Source organism: Eschrichtius robustus, chromosome 12 (genome assembly GCF_028021215.1).
Source record: "Eschrichtius robustus isolate mEscRob2 chromosome 12, mEscRob2.pri, whole genome shotgun sequence".
Classification (NCBI taxonomy): domain Eukaryota; kingdom Metazoa; phylum Chordata; class Mammalia; order Artiodactyla; family Eschrichtiidae; genus Eschrichtius; species Eschrichtius robustus.
Genome location: NC_090835.1, coordinates 94,366,455 through 94,381,143, shown reverse-complemented (window position 1 = coordinate 94,381,143; position 14,689 = coordinate 94,366,455). Strand labels below are relative to the sequence as shown.

The following is a 14,689-nucleotide window of genomic DNA, read 5'->3' as shown; positions in this document are numbered from 1 at the left end:
TCTTAAAATGAACTAAAATAAGATGAGATAGTAAGCCTCCACCTTATAACATCAGGTTTTACTGTATGGTCTCCTCTAATAGCATGTGAGATGTATCTGTTGAAAAGAGTGCTTTTACTTTAGCACAGGCTTAAATGTGAAAGATGGTAGTATAACCCTGTTTTTACCCCCAGTTCTGTCCAAGTGCAAGTTAACTTATACCTCCCTTTGAAGAGCAGCATGCAAAGCACTTACTGAGAAAATGAAATGCATTCTAACACTGGTGGCTGAGAACAACTAACTCATTCCAGTCTTCATGGTGGTGGGGAGAAGTTCTTGATGTTGCTAACCCTCTCAGCTACTTGGTAGACCAGTTATGCCATGCTCCCCACTGTGACCGGTGAAAAGCAGGAAGCTGCCACGCTGACCACTGGTGAGGTCAGTGGGAAGTGTAGAAAGTCTGACTGCTCCTGGTACAGCAGTTTTGTCATTTTTGTAGGGTACAAATCGATAGCTATTTATTTTATTGTTTAAAACTTTAAAATTTATTTTGGGATAATCCCCTTTGGCAGAAAATGAGCTGATGTTAAAAAAAAAAAAAAAAGAATACTTTGCCCAGAGACCATGATTTAACACATGCAGTCACAAAAGGTGTCATTATATTTCATTCTGTGAAGCATGGCTTTTCGTTTAGATCAAATGACTCTTCTAAAACTATTCCACCCATTTTCAATGTTAAGTTTTCTTATGCATGTAGAAAAGTGAAGTAATAGCTGTTAATCTGTTGGCCCCATTAGCAAAAGAGGAATTTTCACAGACTATGTAAGATTTATATAAATATTATCAGATTCCTCAAATAGAAATTCAGTTAAACTTTTTACCTGAATGGTTTAATTATTTTCATATAATTCATGGAATCAAAGTAAAGCTTTAGAATAGTTATTCTACTGAAATTTAAATAGTCAATATTATTGTGAATTCTATTGTAAATTTGTTTTAAAACTATCATCAAAAATAAAATTACTTTTAAAACAGCTTTATTGAGGTAGACTTTATATACCAAAATTTCACCCATTTTAAGTTTGCAATTGGAAAACTTGTAGCAAATTTATACAGTTGTACAACCATCACTACCATCCAGCTTTAGAACACTTCTGTCACCCCAAAACTGCAAAGGGTGCTCCCTTTGCAGCCAGTCCACACTTTAACATTCAGCCCCAGGCAGCCACTGAAAATGATTTATTTTTTAAAATACCAATAAGGATTTTGGTGGCACACAATGTCAGAATACATACAGTGGAATTACTAAAATAAGAAATCCACGGAGAGAAATTTGCACAAATAACTGCACATATAACTCAATATTTCTTTCAAGCAAACTGCAATAGAAATAGAAATCATTGCCAAATTTTACAAATATTTTTCTACATTCACTAAGTAGTTGAACTACAACATTTTTATGGTGAAGCTGATGTTGAATATAAAAAAATCCTTCAGTGTACAGTATGTGTTTTCTCTTTTTTGCCGTCCACTGTCAATCAGATTTTAGAAATGTTTTGTGTCTTTGAAGAACTACTTCAAAATAGCTTTGGCCTTGGAATCAGCAAATCGATTATTGGAAGAGAATAGGTTCAGGAACAGATCATTCAAAATATGGAAAACTGAATATTTGATACATGTTGCAGCCCAATTCAGTGGGAAAATCCTGGTTACCTAATAAATTGTTCTGCTTATAGGTAATTCTCTATCTGGTTAAAGTATAACAATAATCGTCATATACTATTTAAAGATAATTCCTTGATGGATTAAAGACATTAAAAAACCCCAAAATCTCACAAGAATCTGGGGAAGCCCACATGTACAATCTAAACCTTGGGAGACCTCTTTAATCAAGACTGGAAATGCCAGAAGCTCTATGAGAAAAGGAAGGTATATCAGAATATATACCATCCAAAACCATTTCCTGGAAATAGTAACATAAAATAAATCAATAGAAATCAGCTATGTCTGGAAAAAAGTATTTTAAAACTATATTGCAGGCAAAGTGTTAATGTCTATAATTTACAAAGAGCTCTTGTAAATAGGAAAAATATGAACTACCCTAAAGCAAAATGAAGACTATGAATAGACAATTCACAGAGCTAAGATAAATTGTGTGTGTGTGTGTGTGTGTGTGTATGTGTGTGTGTGTGTTTAGCAAACATCAGTGTGATGAAATGAGCACAGAGGAAACGTTTAGAAGACACCATAGGCTGTTAACTTTGGTACATGATGTGAGTAGAAAGTGGGAAAAATATTATGACACTGCTCTCACAGACTACTCAGGGAGATAGACACATCAATAATTTGAGTGCTGTGTTAAGTTCCATGGTTGGGGAATAAAGGGACCTGAGTTAGAGGAGGAAGGAAAGACCCATGATCTGAATAGAGACACTCTGGGCAGAAGATTATTTTCTTTATTACTGGCCTTATGAGATCATTAACTATTTGCAACTAGTAACAGTGACTTTCATGAGATAAGTATAGTTTTGTGGGTCAGGAATATATTAAAATGATTGTGGGACTCGTGGAAAAAGGCACTTTGTAACACCGTGGAGCATGATTGCAATTATTGCTTATTTAAACTGATCTTTGTATATTTAATCTGAGTATGATTCCTCTCCAGAGGCCAAGGGGAAAGAGAAGGATCCACTAAAGGAACACTGGTTTGTAAGAAGGCTCTCTGAGATTTCATTTTGTTCGGGATGCAGGCATTGTTGCACAGAGTCTGGTTTTTGCTGCAATTGATAATATCTACAAAAGTCCCTGAGGTGCTCTGTGAGGGCTGGACTGTGGCATGTGCTGTGAGGGCACTATACTGAAACAACAGCCGACCCTCCGATGACCCTCTGAGGAGGTTATGGAGGACTTTAGGTGGAGCGTGGTAGATATGGAAGGGAAATCGACTTTCCCAGGAGGGGATTTTTTTTTTTTTTTCTCTCCTGGGATTCAGAATAGGATGCCTGCCTTTCAAGGTATGTGCATTTCTTCAACCAGCATTCACGGAGCCCTCGCTTCCATGCCCTTAACTTTGGTTTCTTTGATCTGTTGCAGATGATAGAATTTGTTAGCTCTCTTTGGCTCCTGGTTTCACTGGGGACTTTATGATTCACTGTTTTTCAGGAAGAGGGAGGAGATGAAGGAAAGGGAGAAGGCAGGAAAAGAAGGGAATCAGCCAACTACATCATAGAGAAGACTTAACTTTTTAAGGTGCCTTTCAAAATAAAGTCCCACTGGAAAAATCAACATTTATAATATTCCCATGTATGGGTAATTTGATCCTTGTAGATTGGAATCTTAATTCCAAGAATGAAGTTTCTCATGATTTAAGGCAAGAAATAGTTGGACTTTTATTTCAGCTGAGTCCTTTTATCTATAGGATATGGGTACACAGCACTGAGTCCTTCATTTTCTACAAACCAATTGGTACATTGGCTGGGCTGATGATTTATGGGAACATTGGGGAATTTTTTCATTGATTGTCTGATATGCAAGAATTTGGAGGAGATGGTAATTTTAATAGAAGGATTAATGTAAACTTTGCAAACATAAGGATTCTCAAGATGATTTCATCTGACTTTCTAGTGGAGAATTTAAGTTCAGGGCTAACACAGTCATTTTTTTCTAGAGTTAGGTGATGAACAAGAGTGCTGAATTCCATTTTCTCATCGGTCCATAACCCCAGCTTGCTAGTGGTGTTATATGTAGGATGTTAGGAGTCTTGTTGTTCAGCCCTCCACCTCGGGTCATGATGGGCTCTTGTGTGGAATGATGGCAATGGCAGTTTGAGATTATTCTGGTCAGGTTTTTCTTTTAAAAAATTTTTTTTTAATTTAATTTTTATTTTATATTGGGGTATAGTTGATTTACAATGTTGTGTTAGTTTCAGGTGTACAGCAAAGTGTTTCAGTTATACATATATCCATTCATTTTCAGATTCTTTTCCCATATAGGTTATTACAGAATATTGAGTAGAGTTCCCTGTGCTATTACAGTAGGTCCTTGTTGATTATCTATCTTATATACAGTAGTGTGTATATGTTAATCCCAACCTCCTAATTTATCCCCTCTCCCCCACCTTTCCCTTTTGGTAACCATAAGTTTGTTTTTGAAGTCTGTGAGTCTGTTTCTGTTTTGTAAATAAGTTCACTTACATCATCTTTTTTAGATTCCACCACATATAAATGATATTTGTATTTCTCTGTCTGACTTACTTAGTATGATAATCTCTAGGTCCATCCATGTTGCTGCAAATGGCATTATTTCATTCTTTTTTATATTCCATTCTATATATGTACCACATCTTCTTTATCCATTCACCTATCAATGGACATTTAGGTTGCTTCCATGTCCTGGCTATTGTAAATAGTGCTGCAGTGAACACTGGGGTGCATGTATCTTTTTGAATTATAGTTTTCTCTGGATATATGCCCAGGAGTGGGATTGCTGGATCATATGGTAGTTCTACTTTTAGTTTTTTAAGGAACCTCCATACTGTTCTCCGTAGTGGTTGTACCAATTTACATTCCTACCAACAGTGTAGAAGGGTTCCTTTTTCTCCACACCCTCTCCAGCATTTATTGTTTGTAGACTTTTTGATGATGACCATTCTGGTCAGGTTTTTCTTATTGGGTCCCAGCTGGTTTTGACTTGCTCTGTGAGACGTTGAGATGCTCTTGTATGCATGAAATAAACCAAAATGATATGTTTCCAAAAGTTTTGAAAACTTTTGTTATCAAGTCAGATGTAGGTGGGTGATCATTTCTGGGTCATATTTTGACTTTCCATGTAGTTTGACTGTCATGCCACCCTGAACGAATCTCTGGCATAGTTTCTTTTATATTATTTTGTGATGTTCTTAGTCTGATTTTTGTATTGTGTCTTAGTCTTAGTTCTATACTGAATACCCTCAATAAATGTTGAATGTATGTATAAGATGAGTCCCATTAGATCCAACAGAAAAATGTGAATGAAATGGTAGCTCTTTGGAAATGAGAAATGACCAAATTGTCACTGGCAGAATACCATGACCTTTGCCTTAAATCTTTTCCCATGGAGAGAGAACTGCACCTACTGCAGAAGCTGGTTTCCCAATACTTGTGTTCTTTCATCTGATTTCTTGAAACTCAACAAATCATTAAAAAAAATTTTTTTAATGTTTTATCGCAGGATGTAATTAAGATGTCAAGTCTAAGATGTGTGTTACTAACATATACTAATGTAGATGAGAAGAGTAATTTCAGTGGCATCAGAATGAATCTTGATATTTCTTTATATTAATTAATGAGAGTAATTTTCCAAAAAGAAATTCCATTGTTGATTTCCTTCTTATGTAGGACTACAGTGTGTTATATATATATATAATCTGTTACGTGTTACATATTATATAATATGGCATATATTACATAAGTATCTTACATATACATATCTAGTAATCTAGTAATTATATTTCTATATTTGCTTTTTGGCTATATAAGTATGCATTAGATTCATCTTGATCTTGCTTTTACATGACTTTAGGTATGTTACAAGTTAATACAATTCCTATGGTTTGGATTATTTACCATTAATGCCAAGATTTTGTTTGCCTTTTCTTTAGGAAGGTCTGTGATTCAGATTAGGAAATTCTCTATTGTGATGAAGTCAACATGACTGCAATCTCTGGTGAACAATTTGTTATATTATGTCTATCATTGCTCAGAAAGATAAAAAAATATTTTTGTAGATTGAGGTGACTGGATTTTACTTCTCAGTCTGAGATATCAAATGTTACATCTGCTTCTGTAGTCTGAGAGAAGCAGTTCCTTCTTAGGCTTATATGAGGGCTCCTCTTTTACCTACATTTTAAATAAATACTGGTGTTCCTTTGGGTTCTCTTTTCTGATCCCTTTCTTTTCTTTTTTTCTCTCCTTTTCCCTTCCTTCTAAGGTGAACAACGCTGATTGAGTTTCTTTTGTGTATCAGGCCAGGGCCATGCTGTACAGCTGAGCAGGTTGTGTACTGCACAATTCTAGAGGTGACATTCACTTCCTTACCTTCACAACTCATATAGTGCCATCAGACACTGTGCTAGCTACTTTACAAACCTCTCATTGAGCCTCACAACAACCTATGAGATGAATATCATCATTCCTATTTTATGCATGAACAAACTGAGTCTTGGGTATGTTAAATAACTTGTTTAAGGTTACGTAATAATTGGTGGATGATAGAGTGTGTATGGGTCGAAAGCCCCTTTGTCCCTCTACAGCTTGCTACCTTTTGTGGGTGACCTCAGCTCTTGGTAATCTCATCCGTGGTCACCACCTAAATGGTGGTAATTCCTAAAAGACCCTCCACTCCAGATCTCTCTCTGTTGACAGCCTACTAGATAAGTCTTCTATATGTCCCAGAGACACCTCAGATTCTGCAATATTTAATGGAATCATTTTGCTTATGCTGCTCCTCCTTTATTCTCACTCTCAATTAGTGGTACCAGCAGCCTGGGCTCTTCTTTCTCCCTCATTCCCTACATCCAATCAGGTATCAGGTCCCATTAATTCTGTTTCTGAGATCTCTCTCCATTTGTTCATTTCCTTTTCATGCCAGTTGCCACTATGTTAGTTCAAGCCCTCATTCTTTAATTCTGAATGCATCTGCTCTGTCTGAATTATGAAAAGTGTCACCTAAAGTCTGACATCTCTAGCCATTTGCAGTGGCTCTTGCCTCTGACTGGTTCACCTTTTTCCACCTTCCCCACTTGGCTTCTTGAAGTATCAGCTTTAAGTCACTTTCTCAGGGAAGCCTTCCTTGATTCTTTTTACCAACCCCTTTCCTTTAGTTAAATTCTTCTCTGTGCTCCCAAAGCACATCATGTTTCGGTCTATTGTATCACATACATACACACCATAGTATCCTGATAATTGATTTGCTTGTCTGACTCCTTCCCTGGACTGAGAGCTCTTTGAGGACAGGGGCCGTGTCCAACTTATGTCTGTCTTCCTAACATCAAGCAGCTTCTCTGGGAGGAGATCAATACATGCTTGAGAGGATGATGCACACTGTGGATTCGTTAGGCAGATCTGAAAGAGTTTTGATTACCATAGCTTTGTAATATAGTTTGAAATCAGGAAGTGTGATTCCTCCAGCTTTGTTCTTCACAAGATTGCTTTGGCTATCTGGGGTATTTTGTGGTTCCATACAAATTTTGGGATTGTTTGTCCTATTTCTGTGAAAAATGCCATTGAAATTTTGATAGGATTGCATTGAATTTATAGATTGCTTTGGGTAGGGTGGACATCTTTACAATATTAATTCTTCCAGTCCATGAGCATGGAATGTCTTTCTACTTATTTCTGTCTTCAATTTCTTTCATCAGTGTCTTATGGTTTCAGTATACAGATCTTTCACCTCCTTGGTTAAATTGTTTCTTCCATATTTTATTCCAGATCTGAAAGAGTTGTTCACGTAATACTATAGTGTTCTACATGTTTATTTAGTCCTATTAAAATTTGCATGCAGATTTTATAAACTTGAAAATAATCAGTGCTGATATTATTTAATTATACAATATATTTTTCTTCTTATCTGCCATTTGCAGCAACAGGCAGCATGATTATTGCTTAACCCATGTTTTCATTCATATTAGCAGTAGCTTCTTCCCTTATCCTGTTGACAAGAGATTGTAACTTCATTGCATGGTAATTGAAAAAGTGGACTCTGTTGAACTTTGGTTTAAGGCACCAAAGTTTTGTATTGACACTAATGAATAAAGTAACCTCTTAGAAGGTGCTTTGTTTATCTTTCCTGATTCCTGTCCATCCACAATGGTCACTACACCAAGAAAATATCTTGAGATTGTTTATCCCAGAACCTAAGCTACTGTTAAATTTGAAGTTAGACATCCGTGGGGTGGTTTTCATTAACAAATACCTTTCTCATCTAACACAGCTTTAGGTGTCGTTCCAGCTCTGCCCCTGTCTGGTTCAAGCCGACCACTTAAATCTCCCTGGACATAAGTTTCCTCATCTTTAAAGTTAGGTGTCTGGACTAAACTAGCTAGAAGGACTTGTCGAGCTCAAATATCCTTCAGTTCTATTATTTTGGGTCCCCACTGTATGTTCTCTTACCATCTTATCTCCCTTGTCCTCCTTCCCTTCCTCCCGCACTAGTGGACTGGTCCTCCTGCCCGTCCTACCATCATACACAGAGATACACTGTGTGCTTCGGCACTTGGCTTTGACCTCGAGGTTTTCTTCAGCATGGAGAGCCGAGAAGCAGTTTGCTTGTGTCCTTTGGCACTGTGCCTACTGCTGATACTTCACTGGCATGCTCAGATTCCTTCCACAAAGGGCTGCGAGTCCCTTCCTTTTAGGAAGCACGTTCCTGACTGTGGTTGCAAAAGTAGAGTGAGGGTGCAGAGTGAGCACAGAAAGATTCCCGATCGGAAGAGCCATGTTTCTAAATCGGAATGTTCAACAGAGTTGGGGCTGTGATTGTGACCTTTGGGGGGTGTAGGGCGTGAGTAGGTATGTAATGTGTTATAAACATCACACAGACTAAGTGTCTGAGGTTTTGGAGTGAGGAAGGCGCATCCTAGTACCCCACAGTTTCTGAATTACTTTGTTACATTTTCTTTAGCTGGAGTACAACCCGTTAGGTTACTGAGCAGTTCCCCACATACTTTGTCGACAAAGCACTTCCAGCAAAATCATTGTTTCATAAAAGTGTGCCTGTATTATATGAGGTAAACTGAGACTGTCCTGATTTGATTTGCCTGCGATCTAATTTTATCATTAGACGCAAAAGGACAAATCAAGTACATGGTGTTTTCGATAAGACGTGCATGGGAAGTGTTTCTACAGAAACAGTTTTCTGGCAAGGTGGGAAGGCAGGTCTGGGTTGTTAGAAGTAGAAGCAAGAGACTTAAAGAGCTGGGAAGGAGGGAGGCAGGCGTCCTGGGAGGACGCGTGCAGAGAAGCGGCAAGTTCTGAGAGCCAGTAGGTGAAGTGCCCCTGTCTGGGCAGAAGGAAGGACACTAGGGGCTGCTGCTGGCCACCCTGCTCGGCACTTCTGCAGCAGCCGTCCAAGAAGGACAAGAGAGAGGTCCTGCTAAGTGGAGCGAGTGCAGGAGGGCGGGACTGCTCGGACGCACTGGCAGCCGGGTTCAGACAGGGTTAAGACCATCACCTGCAGTTGAAGAGCGACCCAGATGGGAAGTAGGAAGTGCCGCGCCTGAGCTTCCTGTATAAATAAACGCGCGGCTCCCGGGGCCGCTGCTGGCGTGCGGCGCCCCACGCTCTGCAACGTTCCCGGGCATCGCAGCTGTGCCCCGAGGCAGGAGGCGGTTACAGGTACTCCTCCTCCTCCGGCCCAGTAGGTCTGGGAGCCCGAGCCCCGGTGCAGTCCTGCAGAGCACGAAGCTGTCAGCGGCAGAGCTCGGCGGCGGCAGAGGGAGAGAATGGACCAACTCCTCCTCCCCGGGGTGCGAGCAGCCCCGGCAGGCGGTGAGCGCGAGGGAGTCTGCTGAGAAGCCCGGCGGCCGGGAGGAACGTAGCTCTCCTGCCAGGTGGGTTTAGCGAGCTTTTAAAACGCTGCAGGCATTGCAAGACAGCAGTGGGGTTGGACTAAGAAAAGAAGAAAGGACGGGAGACTAACTCTGATACCACGGTTTTTAGCTTTATTTTCTGCCTCCAGTGCTTAAAACGTACAGAACTGAATTCGTTCTGAATGCCTGAAACACCTGTTAACCTTAAAAAATAGATACCTTTGTAAAGGTAAAAAGAAACGAGTTTAATTTCTAATAAAACAGTCTCTGCAGAATGTATTGCAAAATTCCAGATTAGATCAAACCTCGCAGTGTCTTCAGCGGAGACCAAACTTGGCATAATCTCAGATGTTTGCCTTCTGCTATTTGGAAATGCACAGCAATACGTTGACATACCTAGATATGGATAAGATGTTTTATTATCTGTGGGATCTTGGTCGTATATTATGCTGTTTATTTTGTCGTGTAACTGCTGATAGAACAGGGTGAAACTCTGATCTTATACTGCTGTTCTCAAGTTTAAGTTAAAATGAAACCGATTCCTGTATCAGCAGACTAAAGGTATCTTTAGCTTACCCCTTCCAGGGTACCTTTTGTTTTTCTTACTAGTTTCAGGGATTCTGCTGTAAGTCTACCCCTGAAGCATATACTTCTCACATTTGGATTTCTCAGAAATGATTTCCCCCTTCTGGAAAAATGTTCTCTGTCTTCACGCTTGCACTACAGCCTCGCTTTCTTATTTCTGTCTGCAGCACATATCTTTTCAAAACATTAGCTGGGGCTCACAATAGGACTAGCAGTGTTCTTCTGAATTGGCATTTCTGGAGGTTTATTTGAACGTTGCCAGGTATGAATTAAAGAACAATGTATCTAACGTTTCTGAAGCAGCCGATTGCGGGTGTCTAGTCCCAGAAGCAAAATAAATGAACTTTGAAATGACTCAGTTTTTAGGGTGTGGGTAAGAGGCAAAAGGAACCCAACCAGTTTTCAATGAGTTGCTGGCTAATTGAAGTTTCTGGCTGCTGTAGCTTTCACTGAGATGAGCCTCTTGGTCGCCAGTCCCTTTCACGTCTCCTTCCTCTGTCCTCCCTTTTCGACCCTAGTCCTTTTCATGGGTAACAGTCCCTTCAGTATTTCTGAAGCTATCTTGAAGAGGAGAGAGAGGGAGAAAAAGAAAGACATCTATAGCAGATCCACAAGGCCACGTGGAGAGAATTGTATTAGGAAGTCCAAGGCCACATTTTCATAAAACTCCTGCCTTCCCTTTTGCACACCTGTGACTGGGATTTTATTCTTTGTGCTGCGCGTAAAGTTAGGAAAGTGGGAAAGAAAATAAATTGGAACTGTCTTGATGAGTAAACAAATTCAAGGTATAGAAAATGTAAAAAGATGTCAAGTAGCCGAATTGAATTGCTTGGCTTTTTATTTAAAACAGAGAGAAAAAAAACCCCTCAACCAACCGCCACCCCCTCCCTGCCCCGCCCCCAAACCAATCACCCTAGATAACTTACTCCTTCAGTACTGAGCTGGACGTGAGTTCTGAGTGTGGTCAAACACTGTCCATTTACCCAGAGTTTTACAAATATTTACAGTCATCTATGCCAAATATCTTTGTGCTGAGCCCCAAAGAACATTCTCAGCATTCAAAAGCCCCATTCTCATGAATGGTTTCAGTTCATTGGCAATTTAAAGGCATCCAGGCTTCCAAACTAGGTCAGTTTAAGACGTGTCTTTTTTTAAACATAATAATTAGTTTTTGGGTCTCCCAGATTATGATCCAGGTTTTCAGAGCCAAACCCTACAGCAGAGAGGAAAGTATGCTCTATCAGAAAGAGAAAAGCTCATTTTATTTAAATGGTAAGACCATTTAGCTTTCTGGAAACTATCTTTCTCTTGAATAATACAAATATTTTAATCTGAGAAATTTATATTTAAGTTTTCCTTTTTGAAAAGTTGTTTCAATATTTTAGATGTTTAGGAACATTTTTAAGGACCTCAGAATCATTGCTCTTACTGTTTCTGCTGGTCCTGGCTTCTGTGTTTCCCCTGGCCTTGACTTATGATATTACTTTCCTGTTGAGTGAGGTTCTTAGTGTTTGAAATCTCTAGTTTGAGGTAGAGGTCAGGAATCATGTTGAACCCAGATGTTGGTGGAGGAACAAAGTCCAGACAGTTTGGGGACTAAACCTACTTTGTGCAACTGATTATTTCGGAGATGGGAACTGGGCCAAGCTGAGCTTTGGGGAGCAGGTATCTGCAGCCACTGCTCTTGAGTACTTAGACTTTTTTTCAGGGATGCCTGCCTTAATTTATTGAAGTGCCTTAGCTATAACAGATTATCAATATTTTCAGCTTTTGAATTGCTGGAAACGAATCCAGATGAGAATCAGGCCCTGAATATTTCTTCTCCTCCATGTACATTAGAGAAGTTATCTACTGTGGTATTGAGTGATTAGAGGCTGAGGATATAAAGATGTATAAGATGTAGACTCTGTCCTGAAAGAATTTGAATAAGCTTGGAAGTGAAAGTGACTTTGGACTAGAATAGTAATGTTTAATTCATGTTGTTTTACCTGAGAATGAAAAATACTTTGATGTTTGTCCTTTCAATTATGTTTTTGTTTTTTGGGCTTTTTTTTTTTGATAATGTTTCCCTGATGTCACCTGAGTGTTAAGTAATTTAAAGAGGCATAAGAGCATCTAAGTTAATTTATTTAATTATTTTAATTTAAAATTTGTTTTTTCACCTTTAGGCATATGTGGGACGTCTTGCACTAACATTTTATTTTTATTAACATTGGCATTTGCTATTTACTTGGTGGGTGAATAGTCCTAAACCCAAAGTGTTATACCGTAGTAGTTATTAGAAAATGGAAAACTATACATTAAAGAGAGTGAAAGTGATCAATGCTTTCGCAACATGAAATGAGAAACTTCTCATCTGTGATTGGCTCCCTTCCTTGAATTGAAAACAAAACAATATAAGTGAAATACACTTCTCTTATTCATAGCTGGGGATACTTCTGATCACATGGCTTGTGGTATCTATTAAAGAACATGCTTTGAAAGCTATGTCTCAGTGGTTTCTAATTCTTCTGCAGTCATGAGTTTGAGTCTCAGACCTTAAGTCAACTGGTTCTTTGTCTTTCTTGGGAAGATAGAGCAAGACCACCTCATTTCTCTTTTTTGTTGGACTTGTGGCTGAAGCTATAAACCCACAAATTGTCCTGTGTATGATTATATGAACCTGTCTGTTGACAACCTCCTCAACCAGTTTACGCTTTATAAGTGGGGACTATGTTTAATCACCTTTACATCCATAGCACCTAACGTATGGAATTCAATTCTTTGGGGGTTGACCTTATTTTCTGCGTTTTGCATTTTTCTGTATTTGATTCCTTGAGAAACTCATTTGGCAAAGATGTACAAAAATACACACCCTGCACCTTGCTTAGTGTGGGATGGAGGAGTTCTTTTCCCAAACTGGTTTTAAATTTCTGTCTATAAAATGTCTGTATACAACTTTTAACTTTCACAGGAGAGGGTAATATTTATACATACTTTTATTCATTTGGGGAAAACATTTTGGTTTAGATATTCGTTCTTTAGCCACTGTAGTTTCTTGGTAGTGTCATGACCCAGGAAATCAGCCTGTCTCGTGCTCTATGGGGCTTTCTGAAATAACACTTCTCCTTGATTTGTTAATTACATCATTGTCTGACCTGCCTGTAAGTGGTGTTCCTTCCTGCCTCTGAGCTTTGTTGTTATGCCAGGCAGGGGGAAGGCAATTATTCAGCAGGGCTGTATGAATAATTGTGGGAGGCAAGGGACCCACTGATTAAATAAGAGGTGGGCAGGGCACAGCGGTGGTGTTGAGGAGGGACCTACAATGATGAATGTAAAATTACAATGCCCAAAATATCATTGAGCTGTTATTCTCATATTCACTCCTACCTTCTTTGATAAGTTTTTATTGTTAGGAAAGCTGGGAATGGTTTTCCGCCTCCTGGGCCTTAACTCACAGTGGTAATGAGAATACAGAAAGAAGGCAAGAAAAAAGAAATGAGCTTTTTAGAAGAAGGATAGGTGTTTTGTAAATGTTAAAACTTGACATCCCAGATGCCCTGTACTCTGTAAGGTTTAGAGTTAGCTTATCACAATATCATGTACTTTGTTGGTCATGATCTCATATATCTTTCCATATATTTCTCCTATGTACTTTGTAGGAAAAAATATAAAAATTAGATCTGATTGTCCTCATCTTAAAAAAATGGTAACTGAGGTGATGGAAGTGTTAACTAACCTTATTATGGTAATCATTTCACAAAATATATCTATATCAAATCATTACATTGTATACATTAAACTTACACAATTTTTTGTATTAATTATATCTCAATAAAGCTAGAAAAAATAGATCTTATTAAAATAATGGGCTTTATTCATTACATAATTTCAAATAGCAAAGAGACTGCCTAGAAAACAGTTTTTGGTAATGTTTAAGATTCCCCTCCTAAGGGAGTGTCTGTCCTTTTCACCCACAAAAAAATTAGTAGCGATATATTTGCATATCAGTTCCATTTTTAGAAGAAACCAGGTCTCCAAGTTACAGAGATATAATCTTATTGACATCCTGGAACCTGTTGAGATGAAGATGTTAAAACTAAAAGAATTTTAGACTGAATATTTTTTCATCTCTTGATTTCCCCTGAATGAAGCTGTGAAACAGTGGGGAAGAAAACCGAAGTTCCCTTTCCTATCACAGTGATAAACAGTGTTTTGCAGCAATGCTACCACCTCACAAAGCCTGAGTAGGTGAATATTTACCTCCATTATTGCTAAGAATTAAGCATTTCTTGGGTTTGTTTTTGCAGTCAGCCCTTCATATTGGTGGGTCCTGCATCGTGGTTGGTGAAACCTGCAGATGCAGAAGCCGCGGGTGCGGAGGGCCAACTGTATTAGGCCATTTTATAAAAGGAATTTGAGCATCTGAGGATTTCGGTATCTGCCAGGGGTCCTGAAACCAATCCCCCATGGATATTTAGGGACGACTGTACTAGAAAATAGTTTCTAATATATTTTATTGTTTTCAAATAATGATGAGGTATCTTATGTGTGATGCCATGCATCTACTCATTCTTTTAC

General features: G+C 38.7%; 1 protein-coding gene across 1 annotated transcript in view; it reads left to right on the top strand.

Annotated features, from left to right (window-relative positions):
- The first annotated feature begins 9,493 nt into the window (after positions 1-9,493).
- Positions 9,494-14,689, top strand: part of RNF144B (ring finger protein 144B) — an 81,002-nt gene continuing 75,806 nt past the window's right edge. Inside the window, exon 1 of the mRNA XM_068558363.1 lies at positions 9,494-9,565. The gene's annotated coding sequence lies outside the window, so the exon portion shown is untranslated. The remainder of the gene's footprint in view (positions 9,566-14,689) is intronic.